The sequence below is a fragment of the Mustela nivalis genome (genome assembly GCF_964662115.1).
Source record: "Mustela nivalis genome assembly, chromosome: 6".
NCBI classification, from domain to species: Eukaryota; Metazoa; Chordata; class Mammalia; order Carnivora; family Mustelidae; genus Mustela; species Mustela nivalis.
In genome coordinates this window covers 145814061-145835754 of record NC_139025.1, presented here as the reverse complement: position 1 = coordinate 145835754, position 21694 = coordinate 145814061, and the positions used below count along the sequence as shown (strand labels likewise).

Genomic DNA, 21694 nt, shown 5'->3' with positions numbered 1-21694 from the left:
CAGGTATCAGGACTTCCAGACCCTGCCTGGCCCAGAGAGGCCATTGGAGGTCAGGTGCACCAAAGGGGACCATCCTTGGCCCAGCTCGCCCAACCCCAAATGGAGAAATCAGTGTCGGATAAACATGATACCTTTTTGTTCCCAGTGCCCAGAGTTGAATGCCAGCTGGTGAATGAGCTCCCTATACAGAAGAACTCGGCTTTTACTTGCATATTTTCCCAGGTGCGCTGCTCACCTGCCTCCTGGTTCACATGTTCCCATCCACCTCATCTCAGCCATTTAAAAAAATTATTTCCACATGGGGCGCCTGGGTGGCGCAGTCAGTTAAGTGGCTGGGTTTCAGCTCAGGTCATGAGATCAGGGTCGTGAGATCGAGACTGGTGTTGGGCTCCGCACTCAGTGGGGCGTCTGCTGGAGTTTCTGTTCTCCCTCTGCCCCTTCCCACTGCATGTGCACGCTTTCTCTCTAAGATAAATAACACACTTACTGTGCACTTGACACATGGTGATCGTCACTTCCGTATATTGGCTATCTGGACTGTGTCGGGCGTTTTACATGTGCTAACTCATTTAGTTCTTACTCAGAGCTCTGGTTGAAATTGGAAGCCTGCTTGTGGAGATCAGCTCGGGGCGGCTAGGAGAAGCTTTAGCTGGGCTGTGGGTCTCTGTCTCTGTCTCTGTCTCTGTCTCCCTGGTGGGTTTTGCGGAACTTTTCCGACAGCCTTCCCTTCTGCCTCCCCTGTCTTTTTTTTTTTTTTTTTTAAGATTTTACTTATTTATTTGACAGAGATCACAAGTAGGCAGAGAGGCAGGTGGGGGGCGGGGGCGAAGCAGGCTCCCTGCATGACCTGGGCTGAAGGCAGAGGCTTGACCCACTGACACCAGCACCCCGTGCCTCCCGTGTCTTAAAAGGCATTTTTGTCTCGACCTCCCTCCTCCTCCCAGCTTCAGCCTGGCTCACTCCTGCTCTGCCCACAACCATACGTAGTGGCCCCATGGCCCCATATTCAAGCTCCTGGCCTCTTAGGATGAGCTAGAGAGGCGACTAGTGGCCCCTGTCCCCTCGTCACCCTCACCCCCCTGGAATGCTGTCTTCTCTCTGCTTCCTAGAAGGGGCTGGGCAGGCACCCTTTCTCCCCTGCTTATCACTTTCTGGCCCTGTTTCCTGGACCCCTCTGGGAGCTCCTCCCTCACCCTGTCCAGATAAGCCCCAGCTCCAGGCTCCTGTCCCCCGGACCACTAGCTCCTGTCTCCTCCCTTGGGGCTCTCCCTGTCACATCCGTGGTCTCTCAGCCAATGGCAGGCCCCTCTGGCTCCTCCCAGACCAGAAGTCCTGCTGGGTCTTCATTCCTAGAGGCACCCCGACCCTAGCGCTCCATTCTCCATACCCCATTACTGTCAGGGGCTCTTCCGCTTCCTCCTTTGGGTCCCCGTGCTTCAGACCGTCCTGCCCGGGGCTGATGAAGCCCCGACAGCACTTTGTCACGTCATCCCCCTACTCAGGAGCCTGCAGCAGCTCCCTGTCAGTCCGCCTGGGGTCCAGCCCGCCGGGTGCTCCAGCTTCTTCCCAAAGGTTTGTCCAAGGAGACTTTTCCCCACCCCCAGCTCCCAGGCTTCTCCTTGACTTCAGAGAAGCAGGTCCCCCGAGCCCACCCCTGCCCCATCCCTGCATCCGCTCTGGGGTCCTGTCTGCTCTTCCCCGACCTGAACTGCCCGCCCCGCTCTGCTTGCTTCCATCCCCCATCTCTAGCCGTCCACCAGGCCGTGGCCCCAAACCTGCTTCCTCTTATTTCTGACATTTGCAAATTACGGTCTCTCAGAATAATCCGTGCTTGTTGTAAAAGGTGTTTCCAAGTACAGAGAGGTATAACGAAGAGACTTTAAAAAAAAAAAGTCTTACAGTAGTAATTTCTGGGTGGTTGGAGCAATACTTCTGTATTTATCAAAGATTAAATGATAAGCATCTGTAAAGAGTATTATTTTTTTTAACATAATTGGAATTGTGCTGTTTACACATTTTATCATACTTGATTCTTTACTGGCTTTGAGAATGGTCCTGTCCCACTCATTATAAATGGCATTTTGACAGTTGTGTTGTAATCACCCATTCTGTGGATGTACAGTTGATCCCTTTAACCGTCTCCACCTGAGGGTGTCTCTGTGGCTTCTGGCATTTTAACATCCTAAATACCAAATGTCCTTGTTCCCTAACTCTAGCGCCGTACGGGCTAGCATGTTTTTAAGAACGCAGAGGCTCACTGCATTTACTGAGCTGCCGGTGTGTCCCCGTGCCTTCCATTCTCGTGTAAGCCTCCAAGCCACCTTGCATGGACGAGATCAGCCGTGTCTCAGGTTGTTTGACTTCAGTCATCTGGTTTGTAGACTGAGGACCAGATGTGGGTGCAGCCTTTGGTCCCAGATCCAGCTGCCCCCCACCCCCGTGCCCCGCCCTCTGTGATGGCGTTAAGGATACGCAGCTCACCTGTGAGCGTGCACTGAGACTTAATGAAGGGAGTAGGTGGCCTCTGTATTTTACCGTCCCCTCCCAGCTGGATTAGAGGAGCCTCTTGGCAGTCAGATGTACACTTCTGAGCTTCATCTTGGGCCCAGTTAGAGCTGGAAGGCCATTTCTCATTTTATAAATGAAGACACTGAGGGGCTTACCAGGCTTCTGCAGTATCAGGAGATAAGCTGTATTGGATAGCCTACGGTAAACGCAGCATCCAGCCCTCTGACACCCAGATTCCCAATCTGCTGTTAGCTGGAGCTCCTGCTGCTATCCCTGCCCGTCTATCAGACCTGGGGACCGGGACTGGCAGCCAGTGCTGGGGGAGCTGACTTTGCCTTACTCCAGTGGACTCTGAAATAAGGCTGCCACCTCCCCCATCCTCCCAGGGGAAAACCCCAAAGTCCCTAGGCTTGGTGAACCCCCTGGATCATTCCCCGTCCTCTGCCCATCCTTCTGCAGAGTCCCAGGTTCTCTCAGCCAAAGCCACTCTGATAAGCATCGTATTTTCTTCCGTCACTCTAAGATCTAAGGCCATTTTTCTTTATTCCCGTCATTTTGACTTCTCTGTGGTTGGAGGTGTTCATGTTTCCTCTCCCTGTGCATGGGGATCATGAGACCCTTTGTATAAAGCTGGACCATCTGATGGATCTTTGGGAAAACAGCTCCAGGCACAGCTAAATCAAGGGAGAAAAACAAGGGTGAGTTCTAGGTACTACCACCGTCCCCAGCATTTCTCCTCCTCCTTGTTCAGCCACGGATATGAGCAGGTGGATGTGAAGCCGTTACCCCTTCACCTTGCCAGGTCCCTGTGGGCCTCTCCCAGAGAAAGAAGAGGGTCCCTTCTGCAGAGCACAAGGCATTTTTCTTTACCCTCAAGGAGAGGAGGGTTGGGGTGCAGAGAGGAGGTAGGATGGGGCAGGAGGCTAGAGAAGGAGGTGGTGTGGAGGAGACAGAGGTCCTTGGAAAAGGGGCTTCAGTAGTGCTGGTGCCGATGTGAAATGTGGCCCTGGTGTCTGTGGGCAGGGATTGGCATCCTGATGGACAACAAAGATCCAGACTAGAGCAGCACTTCTCAACCTGAGCACTGCTGATGGCTTATGTTGTGGGGGCTGCCCTGTGCCGTGTAGGATGCTTAGCAGTGTCCCCGGCCTCGGTCTGCTAGATGCCAGTGCCCCCAGCAGATGTGATGACGGGACGTGTCTTCAGACATGGTTGTCTGTCCCGGGGTGGGGGGCGGGGGATGGGCCACGGGGATCTGCGTTGAGAACCATTCAGCAGCTTTATTGACAAGCTGGTGCTTTCACCTCCCTCGATTCCTTGAACCCCCACAGTAGACGCATGAAGGGAGCAGCATTAGCCCCATTTTACAGATAAGGACACTGAGCCCCAGAGAGTTCCATATGAGCGGTTAACAGTAAGGGCTAGCTAGAACCAAGATTTCAAACCGGGTTGGTCTGACACCAAAGCCTGTTCTTTTACAGAGAGGTAGGATTGCAAGGAAAGAAAACCTGCTGGTAGGGTTTATTTGGGGGAAATAATGGGGTGTTTTGTAGGCAGCTCAAGACAGGGCACGAGGTATGACGGGGTCTCACAGAAATGGAGTCATCAGGTTGGGAGCCAAGTTCACGTGCCCGTCTCTTGGCGCTCCATGAGGGTGTTTCTGCCTGCGTCTTTGCACATGGTGGCTGGAGGGGTGCTCCTGGTCTCTGCTTCTCCCGTAGCTTCTGTGCTCACCCCGTCCCCAGCCTTGTTGATAGGCCTCAGTCTATGTGTCAGAAATCCAGGTTCCCAGGAGATACGGTGCTTGGCTCAGCCTAGGGGAGTGGTTTGCTCCTGGTCCAATCATCTGTGTGTGTCAGGGGCCTGGGAGCTGAGAGGAGGAAGTGATTGGCCTCTCCTACACCCTGAGCCCTGGTCACTGCCCTTTAGCTGCCCTTTCTGGCCCATCACCATGACAACAGAGGCCATGTTCCCAACACCTGGAAGGCGAGGGCTTTACTGACCAGCACCTAGGCCACCGTGTCTTACAGAGTGAGCAGACACATCTGTTTCTTCCATTTAGCAAACAGAGCCAGATCAGCCCTCCAGAAATTGATCTTTACCAACACTTAATGAGGAGTTAGCTAGTTAATAGCCCATGACAAATCCAGAGGCTGTTAGGGGTCTGACAACCCAGACATTAACAGCAGCAGTGGCCAATTTCCAAGAGATTACTGACATTTGGGGCCATTCAGGAAGACATCCGGGAGGAAATATTCACAGAGTTGTTTCGGGCACAGGGAGGGAGGGAGGAAGGAGGAGAAGAAGTGGCAGCTTGGTAATAGATGCTGGCATTGGCGTCTCTGAGCTGGGGCACAAGTTGTTCGAGGAGACTTTTAATCAAAGAAGAATTAAGAACAGAAGGAATGGTGACTCTCAGAATTTCCTTGAGCTCAGAATGAATCCAGCAGGCTCCTAGAGGCCCAGAAGCCCTTGGTGTCATCGGGGGTTGGTCTGATCCTTGCCCCATGACGGGGTGACTGTCAGTGTGGCTGATTTCCAACCAACACACGTAGATGACTGTCCCCTCCCTGTGAGCCTGGTCTCTTTTTTTTTTTTTTTTTTGCTATTGATGCTGTCATCTGCTTGTGGTAGTCATTGAGCAGGCACAGCAGGGAGCCCACGGTGGCCAGAGCCCTTGCCGTCTCTGTCGTCCAGGGCCCTCAGCTCTGTCTGCAGTGGCTTCTCTCCATCGCCCATTCACTGGCCACCATCACCCTGAGCGTCTCCTGGGTCCGCCCCGTCATCTGTTACTCATGCAGGGACCAGAATCGTCTTGTAGTCCACATCCCCACTCAGAATGTTCCATGGGCTTCCTGTTGCATGTAGAATGAACACAGACTGCTTCTCATGAACCACGAGAGAACCCACCTTCCTCCTGGACCCGTGTCCTTCCACTTGGCCGCTGTCCGTGATGATGCAGCCTCCTGGCCCACCGGCTGTAGCCAGGACCCTTCAGGCTCACTCCCAAAGAAAGGTTTCACCTTTGCTCTCCCCTTTGTGCGGAGCTCTTGGCCACCAGAACCTGCTGCCTTCTCATCTGTCAGGCCTAAACTCCAATCTGTCATCTCACAGCAGACTTCTCTGGCCACCCTTCCAAAGTCTCCTCTTACGCCCGCCCACTGTTGTATTTTCCTGTTGTTTTTTTCATCAGTGCTGAGACGTATCGTGCCCATTAATTTTGCTGTGGTAGCGGTCCAAAGAGGTAAAAGATGCATCCTGCTCAGGGGCCACAGTGAGGTGAAGGCTTAGGTGACATTGAACTGGTACATGAATTGTGTTCTGTTAGGTTGAGATGTGGATGGAAAGGATTTTAGGAGATGGAACAGCATGAGCAAAGACTCAGAGGCCAATGAGTGTGCCACCTTGAGGCAGCATGCCTGTCGTCCAGATGACACAGGAATGCCGAATGGGAGTTAGCAGGGGGCCGAGACCCCGCAGCAGAGCATCTGGACTTCCTCCTGCGGACAGTGAGAAGTCAGGAGTACACAGTGAGTTATGTGCTGCCTTTCCAGGATTTGCTCAGTGGAACCAAATAAGGTTTGAAAGTGAATTTGGGTTTTTAAAAATAGGCAGGAGTGGGGCGCCTGGGTGGCTCAGTTCATTGAGCATTTGTCTTCAGCTCAGGTCATGATCCTGGGGTCCTGGGATCGAGTCCCACGTCAGTCTCCCTGCTCCACGGGGCGTCTGCCGCTCCCTCTCCATCTGCCCCTTCCCCCTGACTTCTGCTTGCTGGCTCACTCTCTCTGTCTCTCTCAAACAAAAAAATAAAATCTTGAAAAAAATTAATAAAAACAGGCAGGCGTAACTGGGGGCCACGTCTAGTGAGGAAGAGAGTGTGCTGAGACCTGGAGCGTCCGCTTAGCGTGAGAAGCAAGGACAGGGGAGGCCTGGGTGGCTCAGTTGGTTAAGCAGCTGCCTTCGGCTCAGGTCATGATCCCAGCGTCCTGGGATCAAGTCCCACATCGGGCTTCTTGCTCAGCAGGGAGCCTGCTTCTCCCTCTGCCTCTGCCTGCCATTCTGTCTGCCTGTGCTCGCTCTCTCCCCCTCTCTCTCTCTGATAAATAAATAAAAATTAAAAAAAAAAAAAAAAAAAGAAGCAAGGACAGGCTCTGGGGTAGGGAGGGCTTGTTTTCTGAGCCCGTCTGAAGCCGAGCAGCTGTGTGGCGTTGCTGCGTGCTGGGTTTTGGGAGGTCTTCGGTCACTAGGGAAAGGGCCGCAGAAGCAGCAGGTTGTCCCGAGAAGACACGCACATTTTCCACTGCTGGTTTTCTCCATCTCTGGCTTGCTTAAGCCACACGGACACAAAAGTGCCGCGTGATGACGGTCAGATGCTCTTTGTAATTCCACAGCGATGAGTCTTTTTTGTAACATCCAGATGTCAGTGCTATTTTGGGCAGATGTTCTGGGGAGCAGTTGGTGATGACCTCACGAGGGCGTGACTTTAAAGAGCAAATAACACAGCGCGGGGAGTGAAGCCGGACTCTGCTCTCCTAGTCCCTGGGTTGCAGGCCTCCAACCCCGTGTCAGGGTGCCCCACACCACCCCTGTAGGGAGGGAGGGAACGAGCCTGGCTTCAAGCCCTCCTTTCCCCCAGGCTGCTCGGTGAGCTCAGATCATGGGCGAGTGATCTGCAGCCTTTGAGGGAATTTCCCAGGGACAGGTCACCCTGGTTCTCTGCGGAGGGCCTTGTCCCCGTCCTCCTCCTTGGGGCAGCCTTTGGGACCAGGTCAGCCTCTTAACCTGAGACCCTGTTTCTTCATCTATAAATACATGGATAATAAATAATTTCTTGTAAGTAAAGAAAAAAAGTAATATATATGTGGCAGAAAATCCAAGAATCAGGCGAGATCCTGTGGGCTGTGGCATTTTGCTTTCTGGAAGGCGCCACACAGATGCTAATCAGCATGGCAGCGGGCTTCTAAGGAAGGCATCAGGCCTCTCCCCGGAGCTGGGTAAGCGTTGGCTGGCCCCTCAGGGACTCCTACAGTTTAAACCCCAAGCCATTGAAAGAACCCTTTCTCCGGGGGTTCTCCAGCAGGACATCACCAGCCTCTGCTGGGATTCCTGCTGTCTCCGCGAGCTTGCTCTTTTCCAAGATCCCCTATACCAACTGGAGACCGGGTTCAGAGCTCCATGCACCCCATTCTGTGGAGCCTGATATCACCCCTGTAATTCCCAGGTACTGGTTTTTAGGCTCTCCGGAGCCGCGCTCTCCAGCACGGTGGCTGGACAGTGGCAACTACACTCTGGAGGGGGAAAGACTTAGTATGAAAAAAAAAAAAAAAAAGAAAATCTCATTCATTCATACACCTGGAAAGAATGTTTTATATGTATGTTAATTTTATGTTTTCATCTTTCACATGTTGAAATAATTTGGATACATCAAATGCTGGAGAATATTGAAGAATATGGAGAATATTGAAATCAATTTCACCTGTTCACTTTTACTTTAGTAATGTGACCATTGGAAGAATTTAAGTTATATCGATGGCTCCTGTTATACTTTCTTTCTTTCTTTTTTTAAATTTATTTGACAGAGATCACAAGCAGGCAGAGAGGCAGGTAAAGAGAGAGGGGGAAGCAGGCTCCCCCCTGAGCAGAGAGCCCGATGCGGGGCTCGATCCCAGGACTCTGAGATCATGACCTGAGCCGAAGGCAGCAGCTTAACCCACTGAGCCACCCAGGTGCCCCATTTCTTCTTCTTATTGGACAGTGCTGCTCTAGAACTATATAAAATAAACCAGATGCAGCCTCTTTATTCTAGCCGCCCCTTCAGATATATTAAGATATGTATCTTAGGGACCCCTGGGTGGCTCAGTCGATGAGCCTCTGCCTTCGGCTCAGGTCATGATCCCAAGATCCTGGGATGAGCCCTGCATCAGGCTCCCTGCTTAGCGGGAGACCTGCTTCTCCCTCTCCCACTCCCCCTGCTTGTGTTCCCTCTCTCGCTGTCTCTCTGTCAAATAAATAAATAAAATCTTAGAAAAGACAAGTATTTTATGCCCCAAAGCTTGTCTTCCCCGTCTATCCCTGTCTCTTGATTAAACACTTGCTGTGTGCCACGCACTGGGGTAGACTCTGGGATGGGGTGTGATGCTGAACTCTGATGGGGCACATATTAATCAAGTCTCACAAGCAGGGCTGTGGTTCCACTTGTGGCTCCTAGCGCCCCGTTTTCCTCCTCCTTAGTACATTTGTTATTTTACGCTAAGCTGACATGTACAGCGAAGCTTTGAAGACAGTACAGAGAATTCCCAGATGCCCTGTACCCGCTTTCCCCTATTATTAATGTGTGTGTGTATAGTACATTCGTCACAACAAATGAACCGATAATGATGCATTCTTACTCACTAAAGTCTGCACCTTTTTCAGAGGACATTGATTTTTAGCCAGTGCTCTTTTTCTGTCCCAGAATCCTGTTCGGAACACCATGTTCTTTAGATGCCCTGCCTCCTTAGGCTCCCCTTGGCCCTGGAAGTTTGCAGACTTACCCCATTTTTGATAGTCCTGACAATTGGAGGATTGCGGTACAGGTGTTTTGTAGGTCTTTGTGGTGTGATGTGTCTTTTTTTTTTTTTTTTTCCTCATGATGGACTGGGGGATACGGGCTTTGGGGAGAAGCAGTGCAGGGGCACAGAGCCATTCACCCCCATCATATCAAGAGCACGTACTATCAACAGGACTTACCATCGAGGCTGAGGGCACATTCTTCAGTCGTGTCCATTGCAAAGTTACTCTTACTCCCTCTTTTCCATCCTTTCTTAGGAAGGAAGTCACCATGCATGGTCCACAGTGAAGAAAGGAGGCGTCGTGTCCCGCCTCCTTGAGGGTGGAGCCCCCACAGACATTATTTGGAATTCTTCTGGGTTTATCCATTCTCCCGCATGCATTTATTTGTTCAGCTATTGACTGATGCCGGCACGGATCGTAAATGTTTATTTCCTCCTCTGGGCTAGGATGCAACACAACTTTGTTGGTTCAGTTGTTCCAGCTTTGGCTGTTGGGTGCTTTTTTGGTGGCTTCTGTGTCCTTTTGACGTATCCCCATCCGAGTAGGTTTTTTATTTTATTTTAGTTTTTTTTTTTTTTTTTAAACACTTCCTTACTTTCTGGCACTGCAAACTGTAAGATGTTCCAGACTCATCTGGTGTTAAAATAGGGATACGTTTTACACGTACCTCGTGGAATTATTCTGAAAACTAAATGAATTACTACAAGTAATGCTTTTCTCCTGTATACTTTTCTTTATTGAGATATAATTAACATAATAACATTATATCAATTTCTGATTAGATATCTGTGCACTGCAAAACGATGATCACAGGAAGTCTAGTTAATGTCTAGAACCACACCGTGTTAGTTTTTTTCTTTCTTGTGATGAGAACTTTTAAGATCTACTCTCTTAGTTTGCAAACACACAGTGCAGTATGATTAGTATCACATGGTGTATGTTACATCCCTAGGACTTATTTTCTTATTAAAGATTGATTTATTTATTTGAGAGAGAGCCTGTGCAGGGAAAGGGCCAGGGGGAGAGGGAGAGAATCTCAAGCAGACTCACCACTAAGTGCAGAGCCTGATGTGGGGCTTGATCCCATGACCCTGAGATCATGATCTGAGCCAAATCAAGAGTTGGACGCTTCACCAACAGAGCCACCCAGGCACCCCAGAACTGACTTATTTTATAACCAAAGTTTGTACCTTTGGATACCCTTCACCCACTCCAATGCCACCTATACTTCTTTAATTAAAAAAAATTTTTAAAGATTTTATTTATTTGACAGAGATCACAAGCAGGCAGAGAGAGGAGGAAGCAGGCTCCCTGCTGAACAGAGAGCCTGATGCGGGGCTCGATCCCAGGACCCCGAGACATGACCTGAGCCGAAGGCAGAGGCCCAACCCACTGAGCCACCCAGGCGCCCCAATAAAAAAAAATTTTAACTGCGGTATCACCACACTGCATTTTAGAGTCAAGCAAAAGAGAGCCGATTTCTTTTCTTATGGAAGCGCCTCCTAAGTCAAAGCTCTTTGTTCCATACCTGTGTTGTTCATTTTTCTACCGCAGAAGTTTCTTTCCCTGTTTGTTCTCATGTTGGGTGTTCTCTTCATTATCGCAGCCTGTCACCATCTCCTACAGTCTCTATTCCTGTATGTCACTTCGTAGCTCCCCGCCGTTTGACAGAGAGGCCTCCCCATGGCAGACAAAGCATGGCCTGGGCCACACGTACTGCCTCCACCCTGCCACACCATCAACCAAGGGGGAGTCTGCATGGGACCCTCCTTTGACCACCATCCGCCATCTTGAATCGGCTGTGAGGAAAGACATTGTCCGATGATATTCACAGTTTCTTGGCTTTTTCCTACCTTATTTAGTCTGGTGACCTTAGGAAAATAGGAAATGACATTGCCTGGGTTCAGTTTGTTATCAGGAAATCCATTTCCACTGGTATTTATTGCCTTTTTTTTTTTTTTTTTTGCCTCAAAGGTCCATGAGCCATTGGTTAAAGTCACTTCCAGAAACTGCCTGTTGGTCTCGACAGACTGGACACTTGCCTTGTGCTGGTTTTGCGGCATTTTTCTTTGTTTTGACATATTTTTCTTGGGCAGTCTCTGTGTGCTTCTGAACTTTGGTCTGCATTCAATACCTGGAGCGAGCGAGGGGCCTTGAAGTCATTGGAAAACATGTTCAGAAGTTTTCTTTTTTTCTTTGTTTCTGTGTTGTGTTTCACTCATAACCACTTTTGTTCATTCTTCTGAGGTTGAAGAACATTTTCTTTCATATAAAAAAACACACAAAATCATCGTTCAGTGAGTTTGATTTCTCACTGAACCATCTGCTGTCAATTGAAGGTCCATTTTTTGCTGCTGCTTCATCCTGCTCCAAAATGCCTTTCGGAGGTTTTTCACTTTCCAGAACTTCAGCCCCTTCTGGGCTGTAACAGTGCCAAACCCATTGCTTAGAGGTCTGTCTCCTCTACCCTGTATCCCTGTCTCCCATAGCCTTCCTTAAAAACATGGGGCATTCCTTCCATCGTTTGTCATTAGCATTCTCAGTTGATCTAAGTTCCCATTTAATTTTTCTTAAGATTTATTTATTTGAGAGAGAGAGAGAGTAGGGGGAGGGGTAGAGGGAGAGGCTCTGAAGCTGACTCTCCATTGAGCACAGAGCTCTCTCGGGACTCGATCTCAGGACCCGTGAGATCACGTCCTCAGCTGAAACCACGAATCAGATGCTCAACCGACTGAGCCACCCAGGTGCCCCTGAGTTCTCATCTAAACTGGAAACTCACCTTCCCTTTTGCCTCCTGTGTGGTGTAGGGGAGATGGTTTATATCTGAGGGGCTCCTCTCCAGCGTCTGACTCCCTCCAGGTGTCACACTAGGATATATGCATCCAGAGCCGGCCTGCCCTCCTGCTGTTGCTAGTGCCAGGATGGGGTGGGTCCGTCCCCACCTCCCGTGCTTCCCGCTCTGGGGAGAGAAGACTCCACTCGCCTAGGGACACCTCGCCGGCTGCACCATGACTGGCTTTCTAGGGGCACCTACACTTCACTATCCCCAGGGTCCCCTCCAGCATCCAGAATTGTTGGAGGAAGAGAACAGGCTTCCCTCCCTCCCCTTTTTATGTCTCAAGTATATGTGGCTTTTAGTTTCCTTCGTTGTTGGCACTCAGTGGATTCTTTCGTGGTAGATGGACAAACACCACGCCCCTTTTTCTGTCTGTCCAAAAAATATGTTCTGAGATATCTTAACAGTCTCCAGGTCTCTTCCCTTCCAGTAAGCAGCACTTGCCTGGCGGTCACCCTTCTGGGTCGTCAGAGCGGCCAGCCAGCTGCTCCCCAGTACCTGCTGTTGCCTGGCAGGCTCCGGAGTCGGTGCCTGGCTCCCTGTCCCTGGCTGCAGATAGGAAGGCTTGAGCTGGGAGAGGGCTGCAGAGGGCAGAGTGGATCCTGTGCCTCCTTCTCCACCGTCTCCCAGGCAGCATGTCCTCTCCCTGAGCAAAGGGACCCCAGGAAAAGCCAGCTCTGGAAGGAGGTTACTGTAGTTGTGTTCTTTCTACTTTGGAGGTTCTTGATCTTTCCTGAAAATAATATTTGGAGATAAGAATGCTGGCAGGCACCAGACATCCCATGCAGTGCTTAGAGAAGAAAAAGTGCAGTGGATTTTCAGTTAGAACACTGGGGTGGGAGTTAGGGATGAACGTGCCTGAGTTCCTGGAGGCAGAACACTCCTGCACACATACACATAAGTCTGGTCGATCCTGCAGGACTCTGAGTCCCAGAGAGATGGGCACGGAGAGCCCAGCCTAGCCCAGCCCAGATGTCGCTTTTCAGTCTTACGATTGCATCGGTCTTCAAAGAGCGGTGAAGAAGGCGGGTGTGTAACATCCAGATGTTGGCGAGAATGTTCGCTACTTTTCAGTGCAGGTCTCCTGTAGGACCTCCTAGGCCATCTTTGGAAGTACTAATGGTCAGAGGCTGCCTGGATCCTCAGAGTCGTTCTAATAATGAGTAGTGACCACATGTAACATTAAATGAAGGCCCACTCTATGCCAGGTGGGGTTCAAGGCTCATGACATTTGTAATCTCCCATTATAGATGTGTAGTATGATCCCCAGCTTGGTAGACGAGGCGACTAAGACCCAGAGAAGGGGTGAGATTTCTCCATGGACACAGAGCTGGGAAGGGGTCATGCTGGACTTGGACTTGAGCCTCATCAGCACGGTTGTGTTTCTGATTTTGATTGTGGTGTCTTCCTGTCTCAGCAGATGCATGTGTGTGTGCGTCCCTGGAGGGTGGGGAGTAGTATTCCACACATCAGGAAATGCAGATCGAGTCCCAAGGGTCTAAGCTCAGTGTTCTTTCCACTGTGTAGAGTTAAGAGCTCCCTGAGGTCCAGCCTGCCCACAGAGTTATGTGTGGGATTCATTTCTTGAGTTGCTCCCCTTTCACTGAGTTAAAATCAGGCAGCAGGCCGAGATCCTTGCTTCAGCCCACATCATCAGTCTGTTCCCTCCGAGCAGGCTGGCCTTCAGATGACCTTGAAGGCAGTGCTGATGCCCTTCGGAATGTGGCTCCACCCCACTGGGTGGCCTCATCTGACAGCATGGGAGAGCAAGTGGACGTGGCCTGTTGTTCCCTCCGCTGAGGGACACTTGCTCTCTGGGAGCCCATGTCACCACCATCCCTACTGGGGACACTTGTCTGCTGAGGTCTTCGGTTGTGGTCATGCCCTGGCGCTCCCCCAGGGAAGTACCACAAATGGCTTCAAACAATGGACATGTATGCTCTGACTGCTCCCGAGACCCAAGTCCAAGATCGGGGTGTCGGTAGGGTCACTGCCTTCCAGGGGCTGTGAGGGAGCCTCTCTCCCTCACTTTTGGGATTGGCCGTGCCCGGTGCTGTTTGGCTTGTAGACGCAGGACGCCGTCCTGCCTCTGTCTTCGTGTGGCGCTCCCCTCCCTCCGGCTCTGGTCTCCCTCTCCTTTCTCCTACAGAGACATCAGTCGTTGGGTTTGGGCGCGCGCACACACACACACACCCGGGTAATCCGGGATCATCTCATCCTGAGGTCCTTGATTCCACCTGCAGTGTGATTTCTCAGTAAGGTCACATTTGCCTCGCCGGTACTGGGGTTGGGATTTGAACGTTATCTGTTTGGGGCATGTGGCTCGGCCCACTGGATCCCTGTTCCCTTGTGGCTTATGGGCAGTTGGGGAGGCTGTAGAGGGTCTTGGAGTGGGAGAGAAGAGGGTGAGCCCTTCCTGTCCCCGTCTCCCAACCAAATAGACCCGCATCCCTCTGTCGGCGATGAGTCCCATCAGAAGAAGGCCGGGGCCAAGTCCCTGGAGTGGGTTTCTAAAAGGGGCGCATTATTGTTTCCCGGGAAGCAGAGTGGGCTCCGCCGCTGGGCCCTCCGCCCCTCCCCCCTGCGACAGGGGACTGCCGCCTTCCCCGACTTCCCAGAGCCCTTCTCTCCCCCGCCCCGGACACGCGTCCCTTCTCTGTCAGTCTGTGTGCTTCCTCGGAGAGGAGGCGTCCCTCGCCCTTGTCGGCGTCCAGCCCCTCGCTCCAGGTCTTGGCAGGACACGCGGCTGCCCTGCGGGGAAGCGTGTCGCGTCCCTCATCATCCAGCCCGTGAGCAGGGGCTGGCGACGCACCCCTGACCAGATGGCCCGCGAGGAGCGCAGTGTTCCACGTTCCACGGGAAGCCTAGTGGTGGCTTCCCCGGATCTAAAACACAAAATCCTGGCAGGGTGGCGGGGAGGGGGCAATCAGAGGTGGTGGCGGGGGAGCTCCACACCGAGGCCTTGGTGACAGGGCCGACCCAGTTACGGCATCAGGCTCGGTGTCCCGCTCTGCGGCTCCCATGGGGCAGAGTCTGCAGAGAAAGGCCTCCGGTCTGTGCTCGTTAGTGGGTTGGATCTAAGCTGCCTCGTCACGGCTCCCTTAGTCTTGGGTCCGCTGAAACTCAGCGAGCACCTTCCACGGGTTAACCATCCCTCCTGTTTCCCTCGTGGCCTCCTGGGCCCTGGGTCTGGTACATGGCAGGGGCCCCATGAGTCTTGCTCTGGGCCTTCCCCCTTACTTGGGTCTGGGAGTGTTGGGGGTTGACTGGCTCACTCTCACAGCTCGTCCCCATCAGAATTTCAGGGACCAGACTGATCGCTGGCAGAAAGGAACTGGGACGGGGGAGAGGGAGAGCTCAGCGGAGCGCTGCCATCCCAGGGATCAAAGAGGAGGCCTCCCTCCCCGACGCCCATCTGACTCCAACGCCTGGTTCACCAGGAACTGCCCCCCTGAGGGTCTGAAAGCCCCATATCTCCCCACGGACTGTCCCTTCGGCCGCTGCGGAGGTCCTTTCCTACAGCAATTAGCTGTGGAATTTCTCGAATCCCAGAGGGCTGGTGGGGCTGCTGGGAGGACCCGGAGAAAGCAGCGACGTGGAGGGTGTGTGCCCACCTCCCCGCTGGCCGTGGGGCCCCAGAGTTTCCGGAGAAGCCGTGGGACGAGAGAAGGAGCAGGAGAAGGATGGGCTTTCTGGGGCATGCGCCCAGGCCCCCTCATCACCCCTGTGGAGGCCCCAAGGGCTCATTCCTGTGTGCACAGACGCACCCCTCCCCAAAGGGCCTCTCCTTCAGGGCCACGGGTTTGGGCTCCATGGGCAGGGCAGGGGCAGCCCCCGTCCTACGCCTTGCAGAGAGGAACCGCTGGAGCTCTCCACAGCGCACAGCCCCGCCTCTGCCCCGTCCACGATGCTTCCCCAGGCCCTTCCTGGAGGCCCTGTTGGAGTAGGACCAAAGGCAAACCCTGAACGCTGAAGAAATTCAGCCAGGAAGAAGAGCTGAGCCACAGTCTTATCTCCAGGCTTTTCAAATGCCTGTCCCAAGAAGACAGACAGACGGACAGACAGACACACACACAGACACAGACACAGACACACACACACACACACACACACTCACACACACACTTCACATCTCATTCTGTTCCAGGAAGTTTTGAAGGTGTCAAAAACTTCTTGCAGAAGGAGCATGAGTGAACCCTTTGCCCAGGTTGAGTCCAGACTCAAGTCCAGGCCTTGGGATCTTGTCAAGTCCCCCCAGGAACTTGGGGGGTTCCCTGTCAGGCACGGGCGCTACCCGAGGTCATCCCGCTCTCATCCGGAATCTGAGCCTCTGAAAAGGAGAATTTTCCTTGGGGTTGGGTGGGGGGAGGCTGGAGAGGACCTATTGGTGTCTTAGGTGAAAAAGTCTCCTTTTGAAATAGAATTTCTAAAAAGATTTTACAACTGAAGAGGCTTTTATCACTTCTGATTATTGCAGTGATCTCAGATGCTGAATTTCTCCAGATATCTGAGGGCAGCGGGGGGCTGGACGCCGTTTTAATACTCTAATTCGTCTTTAGCTCCTGGACAAGGGAACCGGGAGGGGTGATTGCGTTCTGGAAAGCTATTTTAGTACAGCAGAGTGGGGACAGATGAGGGAGCGTCGGTGGCAGGCTTGGGACCAGGGTCCAGGCTCCCCCCCTCCATCTGTGGCCCGCAGAATGTGGGCAGTGTGAGCCCCTTGCACTTCCTTGGGTGGCTGCCCTCAGCTGGGAGGAGAGGTCAGTGTCCCGAGCTGACTGGGGGAGGTGTGGCCCCCGTGCCTTCTCCCGCCCGTGAGAGGCGACAGCAAGATCAGGTACCCCCAAGGCTGCCACTCTGTCCAGCAGCTGCTGGAGACCCAGCGTTGGCGCAGGAACACGGTGGCTCTTGGCCTTTCCTGGCGTTTCTAAGGAGCACAGCCGGTGTTGGCTTCAGTCTCCCCAGAGCCCAGTCTGGCAGGACCACAGCCCTCAAGGCCAAGGGAGGCTTCTTCCTGACGACGAAGAGGTTCACCCCCACACTCTAGTCTCTCAAGAGGTCCCCCCTTCTCCTTACTCTTTTCTTTATGAACGGGTGGAGGGATCTTCCTCTGCTTTCCTCAGTGGACTGCAGGGAAAGAGAGGGCATCCGTGTCTGCGCGACCCTTTCCTGTGATTTGCTCACATCAGGCGTCAGGCTCACCTTTTCTGGCCCTGCTCTTCCAGGAGCAGGATGGCCCTCCCGCCCCTAAGGCGAGCAAAGGAGGGGAGAGCAGAGAAAACACTGGGGGGCCGGGAGCCAGGAGGCTGGAGGTGGCAGTGCCTCCCCATTCCGTCTGGGCACGAAAGGGACGTTTACTCAGAGGAAGGGGGAACAGGTGACTGAGGTGTATCAGGGGGCCCCTGGGCTGTCAGTGTCTTGAGATTTCTGGTTAAGAGATCCTAAGCGTAGCCCTTGGATAACCCCCCCAAAATAACGCATACCGTGGGTTCATGGATACTTCTTAACCACTTCCTGGGATGCAGGCCTGGCGCTGGGAATGAGGGACTCGCAAAGCCCGGTCCCTGGCGTCTCCTGTGGTGTAACAGTCACATGAGCTGAGTTTGGAACTAGCCTTTTGTGGGTTCAAATCCTCTCTCCACCACGAGGTCCCACGTGACCTTAAGTGGCTTGACATCTCTGACGTTGACCTTCCTCACCTGTAAAATGTAGGTGACAGTGACCCATCTTCCAGTGACCTTTTGCTTATTATCCTCAGTAAGATCAAAGCACTTAGCACTGCATAAGCACTTGGGAAAGGTTAGCCCTTGAAAGATGCTTTGGAGGGGACTGTCGGATGTGAATCTTCTTTTTTTTTTTTAAAGATTTTATTTATTTATTTGACAGACAGAGATCACAAGTAGGCAGACAGGCAGGCAGAGAGAGGGAGAGGAGGAAGCAGGCTCCCTGCAGAGCAGAGCGCCCGATGCGGGACTTGATCTCAGGACCCTGAGATCATGACCTGAGCCGAAGGCAGCGGCTTAACCCACTGAGCCACCCAGGCACCCCGGATGTGAATCTTCTTGATGTCTCCGGGATCTGGACTTTGTAACTGCTGCTGAGGTCTGAGCGTGGCCTGCAGGCCGCACGTGTGTGGTCTGTGTGCCTGGATGTGGCCCCCTCCTTGGGCACGGCAAGAAGGAGAGGACGCTAGCTTACGTCAGCCCAGGGCTGTGTTCAGTCCCAGGCCTGGGAGAGCGGAGGACCCCAGAGTCAGCCCTCTTCCTTTCTATATGGGGATACTTTTATTTTTTGCTAGAAAATTCTCCTGAATGTTACTTGTGTCAGCCCCAGGACTGAGGCTGAAATATCTGTGACTTTCAGTCCTCTCAAGATGAGGACGGGAGTTCAGTCCTCTTGTATCTGGTGCCACATGGCCTGGGACCCAGGGCGGGGTCAACCACACAGGCCTTAGCGTTATGTGGTCAGACCTACAGTCTGATGTCCGCCCAGAGAGCATGGAAAACCACACATTGGTTCTCTTTAAATGAGGCCTAAGGACACTACCTTGATTGCAGCAGACGGTGAGCGGGAGTTAGAAACTCTTACCTCCCACTGGACCAGGACACAGACTGTTCTGGAAGGATTGGTTCCCATCCTAGTCTCTTCCATCAGACTGCGAGCTCAGTTCCAGTTTTGACAGAAACACAGCAAGAACCAGATGTCCGAGGACAAGTGCTGTCATTTAGCAGAGACTTTTTTTCTTTCTTTTTTTTTTTTTCGGTCAAGTCTTGTGTGCTTTGGTTAATAATATCCCATAACACCATTAAGAAAAATAAGATATGCACACACTCAGTTGAGGGACAGGGGAATGTGGAAAGAGGGAGCACAGGCTGCCAGGTGACTGCCCTGGGACTCTCCTCCGTGAGGGCCCAGACAGGGAAGCGGGGCGGGGGGGGGGGGTTTCCAGAGTTCCATGCACACCCTTTTCCCTTCTCCCTTCTCCTGGCACCGGCCCTCAGGCCTCCCTCTGCCTTCAGATCCTGCAATCAGGGAAGCACCCAACAAGCACATTGGCATAGCAGTGCTACTGACTAAAGAAGCTTCCTTTCCAGATGAATTTGCATGTTTTAATTGAAGGCAGATGCCTTAAGTTAATTCAGTGCCGCAAACTTGCTTTGCGCATTTATTATGCTCAAAGGAATACGATCCTGAGAGCTCAGTGGAGCCGGTCGGAGCAGCTTTGTGGGGAGGTGACGTGGGATCTCTGGATGCGTTGCCTGGGGACGGCTCTGGAGCCACCAGACCAGGTCGCTTGGTCCAGGTCAGCTCAGTCTCTGAAAGGCGCACAGGTACAGCATCCCAGAGTGTGTTGTGTCAGGAGGGCGATTCCAGGAGGGGCCAAAGGGCCTTGTGAACCATGCAGGAAAGTGTGAATGAATTTTGAGGGGGGTTGCTGGTCCTGGAGCTCTGTTGGCTGTGCTGTAAAAAAAATAGTCAAGGGCAGGGCTTGGCGAGTGGGAGACCAGTTGGCCCAAGATGTGAATTTCTAATTGTGAGCTCTTAGATCCTGGCACACGCCATTACGGAAGGCACTTGGGGATGGTGAGACCCAGAACCAGTGCCCAGGAACAGGCTCTGACACCCAGACTACTCTCCCGGACTCCTGTTCACGTGATCTGTTCAGGGCTCAGATGGAGGCCACTGAGATGATCACTGTGGTCCCTCTGTCCGATGCTCACAAAGGCTTTCCCTGGAAATCAGTGTGCTTGGGAGCCTCTGGCTGCCATCCGACCTCTCTCCCACGCCAGGGCAGCCCTGGGAGGGTGCCTAGGTCGGGGCCTGCTTGCCTCCTTCAGCTCCCTTTTGATAAGCCAGGAGGTGCAGCCCTCAAACTGGGCCAGTCCTGAGGTAGGAGTTGGTAAGAAGAAACCAGCAGGAGAAAGCATCAGCCCAGTCCGTGCTGTCAGATCTCCCAAAAAGGACAAGGAAAATGGGCAGCTAAAAATAGCCCCTTAGGGCTCGTTCAGGTCTGCTTGTAAGTACTGAGATCCGAGCTAGAGGGAAGTGTAACCATTTCAGAGGCTGGTGTGCTGTGATGTGTCACTGGGGCACCTTTCAAGGATGCGGCTGTGACAGCTGAGCATGGGCTTCAGCAAAGACGGGTGTGGGGTTACTGTGAGGTGCTTGTCGGGGCCCCCTTGTGCAGAGATAACCCGTCAAACCTATTTCGGTCAAGATCCTGGAGATGTGGGTGGGGTCCCTGTAATGGGGCGGTGGAGTGGCAGTTATTTCAGACTAGCGTGGGTTCAAATCCCATCAGCTCTCCTATCTGTTGGCTACCTGCTAGACCCCTGGGCCGGTGTCTTCTGGGGGCCTCTCTTTCCCTGTCTATGAAATGGGAACAGTAAAAGCCATTGCAAAGGATTGTCAAGAAGATTGAATAAGGGACGCCCCAGGGGGCTCAGTGGGTTAAGCCTCTGCCTTCGGCTCAGGTCACGATCTCAGGGTCTTGGGATCCAGCCCACATTGGACTCTGCTCAGCGGGGAGTCTGTCCCCCCCGCCCCCCGTCTACCTGCCTCCCTGCCTACTTGTGATCTCTCTCAGTGTCAAATAAATAAATAAAATCTTTAAAAAAAATATTTAAAAAAAGATTGAATGGAATCATATAAACTCAGTCCCGGGGCAAGATGAGGCTCTGCCTACACTTGTTCCCTTGAACTAAGGTAACAAATCTTTTTTTAAAAAGACATCGAGGGGCACCTGGCTGGCTCAGTCAGGAAGGCATCTGACTCTTGGTTTTAGCTCAGATCATGATCTCAGGGTCGTGGTGAGGTGGAGCTCTGTGTCGGGCCTCTCTGCAATCACCTTGGGATTCTCTCCCGCCCTCCCTGCCCCTCTCCTTGCTGTCTCTCAGATAAACAAATCTTTAAAAAAAAAAAAAGTCATCAAGCTAGGCACTTTTCTGAATTTTTGCTTTTTCCATGGCTTATCTTATTTATTAACCCTTAGGGCAGGGTTACAAAGTAGGTATTAAAGGTGTCATCATTTTATAGAGGGAATGAACGAGATTTGAGGATATGTTTTCTTTGAGCTTCTTAGTGATGGAGAACAAGTTAACCTTTCCAGCAGGCTGACCTTGCTGCTTCAAGCCATGGGCCCTGCATTGCGTGGACAGACTCCTATCAGGGCCCTGCTGGGATTTTAATAAATGACCTCCCTGGGGGAGCCCCATGGTGGGGCTTAAGCTAAATTCTGCTTGAGGGTCTCGGACATCTTCCCTTCCTCCCCTATCTGCAGAACTTTCACCAGCACTTAAGAATGCATTAGCTGAGTTGGAGTCCCAATTCCTTTTTTTTTTTTTTTTTCCTTTTGCAAGGAGAGAAGAACAGACTAGATCATTCAGTTGCGTTGCCATAAATATGTGGCCAGCCTTTTCTGCATAGCCCCTGCTTCCTGCAGTAATTAAAGAGACTCCAAGTGCTCAAACCCCACTATAGCTCTTTTTACAACCTTCTTTCTTCTCCCCTACCTTTTCTGAAACAGCGTTATGGAGATATAATTCATATACCATAAAATTCACCATTTTATGTGCACAGTTTACAGAGTTGTACGGTCATCACCACAATTGAACATTAAAACATTTACAGCTCCCCTATTTCTGTTTGAAAGTGGATAATGTGTTATGTGCTGGTCCTCTCAAGCTTGTGATTGGGAAGCTGAAAAAAAAAAAAGGGAAGCTCTGCCTCCGAAGGCTAGAAGTTTGTCTAGCCAGGACGTGGGTTATGGGCGGTAGTCATAAGCGGTGACACCAAGGG

General features: G+C 52.1%; 1 protein-coding gene across 1 annotated transcript in view; it reads left to right on the top strand.

Annotated features, from left to right (window-relative positions):
* The window catches only part of SLCO3A1 (solute carrier organic anion transporter family member 3A1), a gene marked incomplete at its 3' end in the record, with an annotated part of 267159 nt that overhangs the window by 175878 nt on the left and 69587 nt on the right, over nt 1–21694 (top strand). The window lies entirely within an intron of this gene.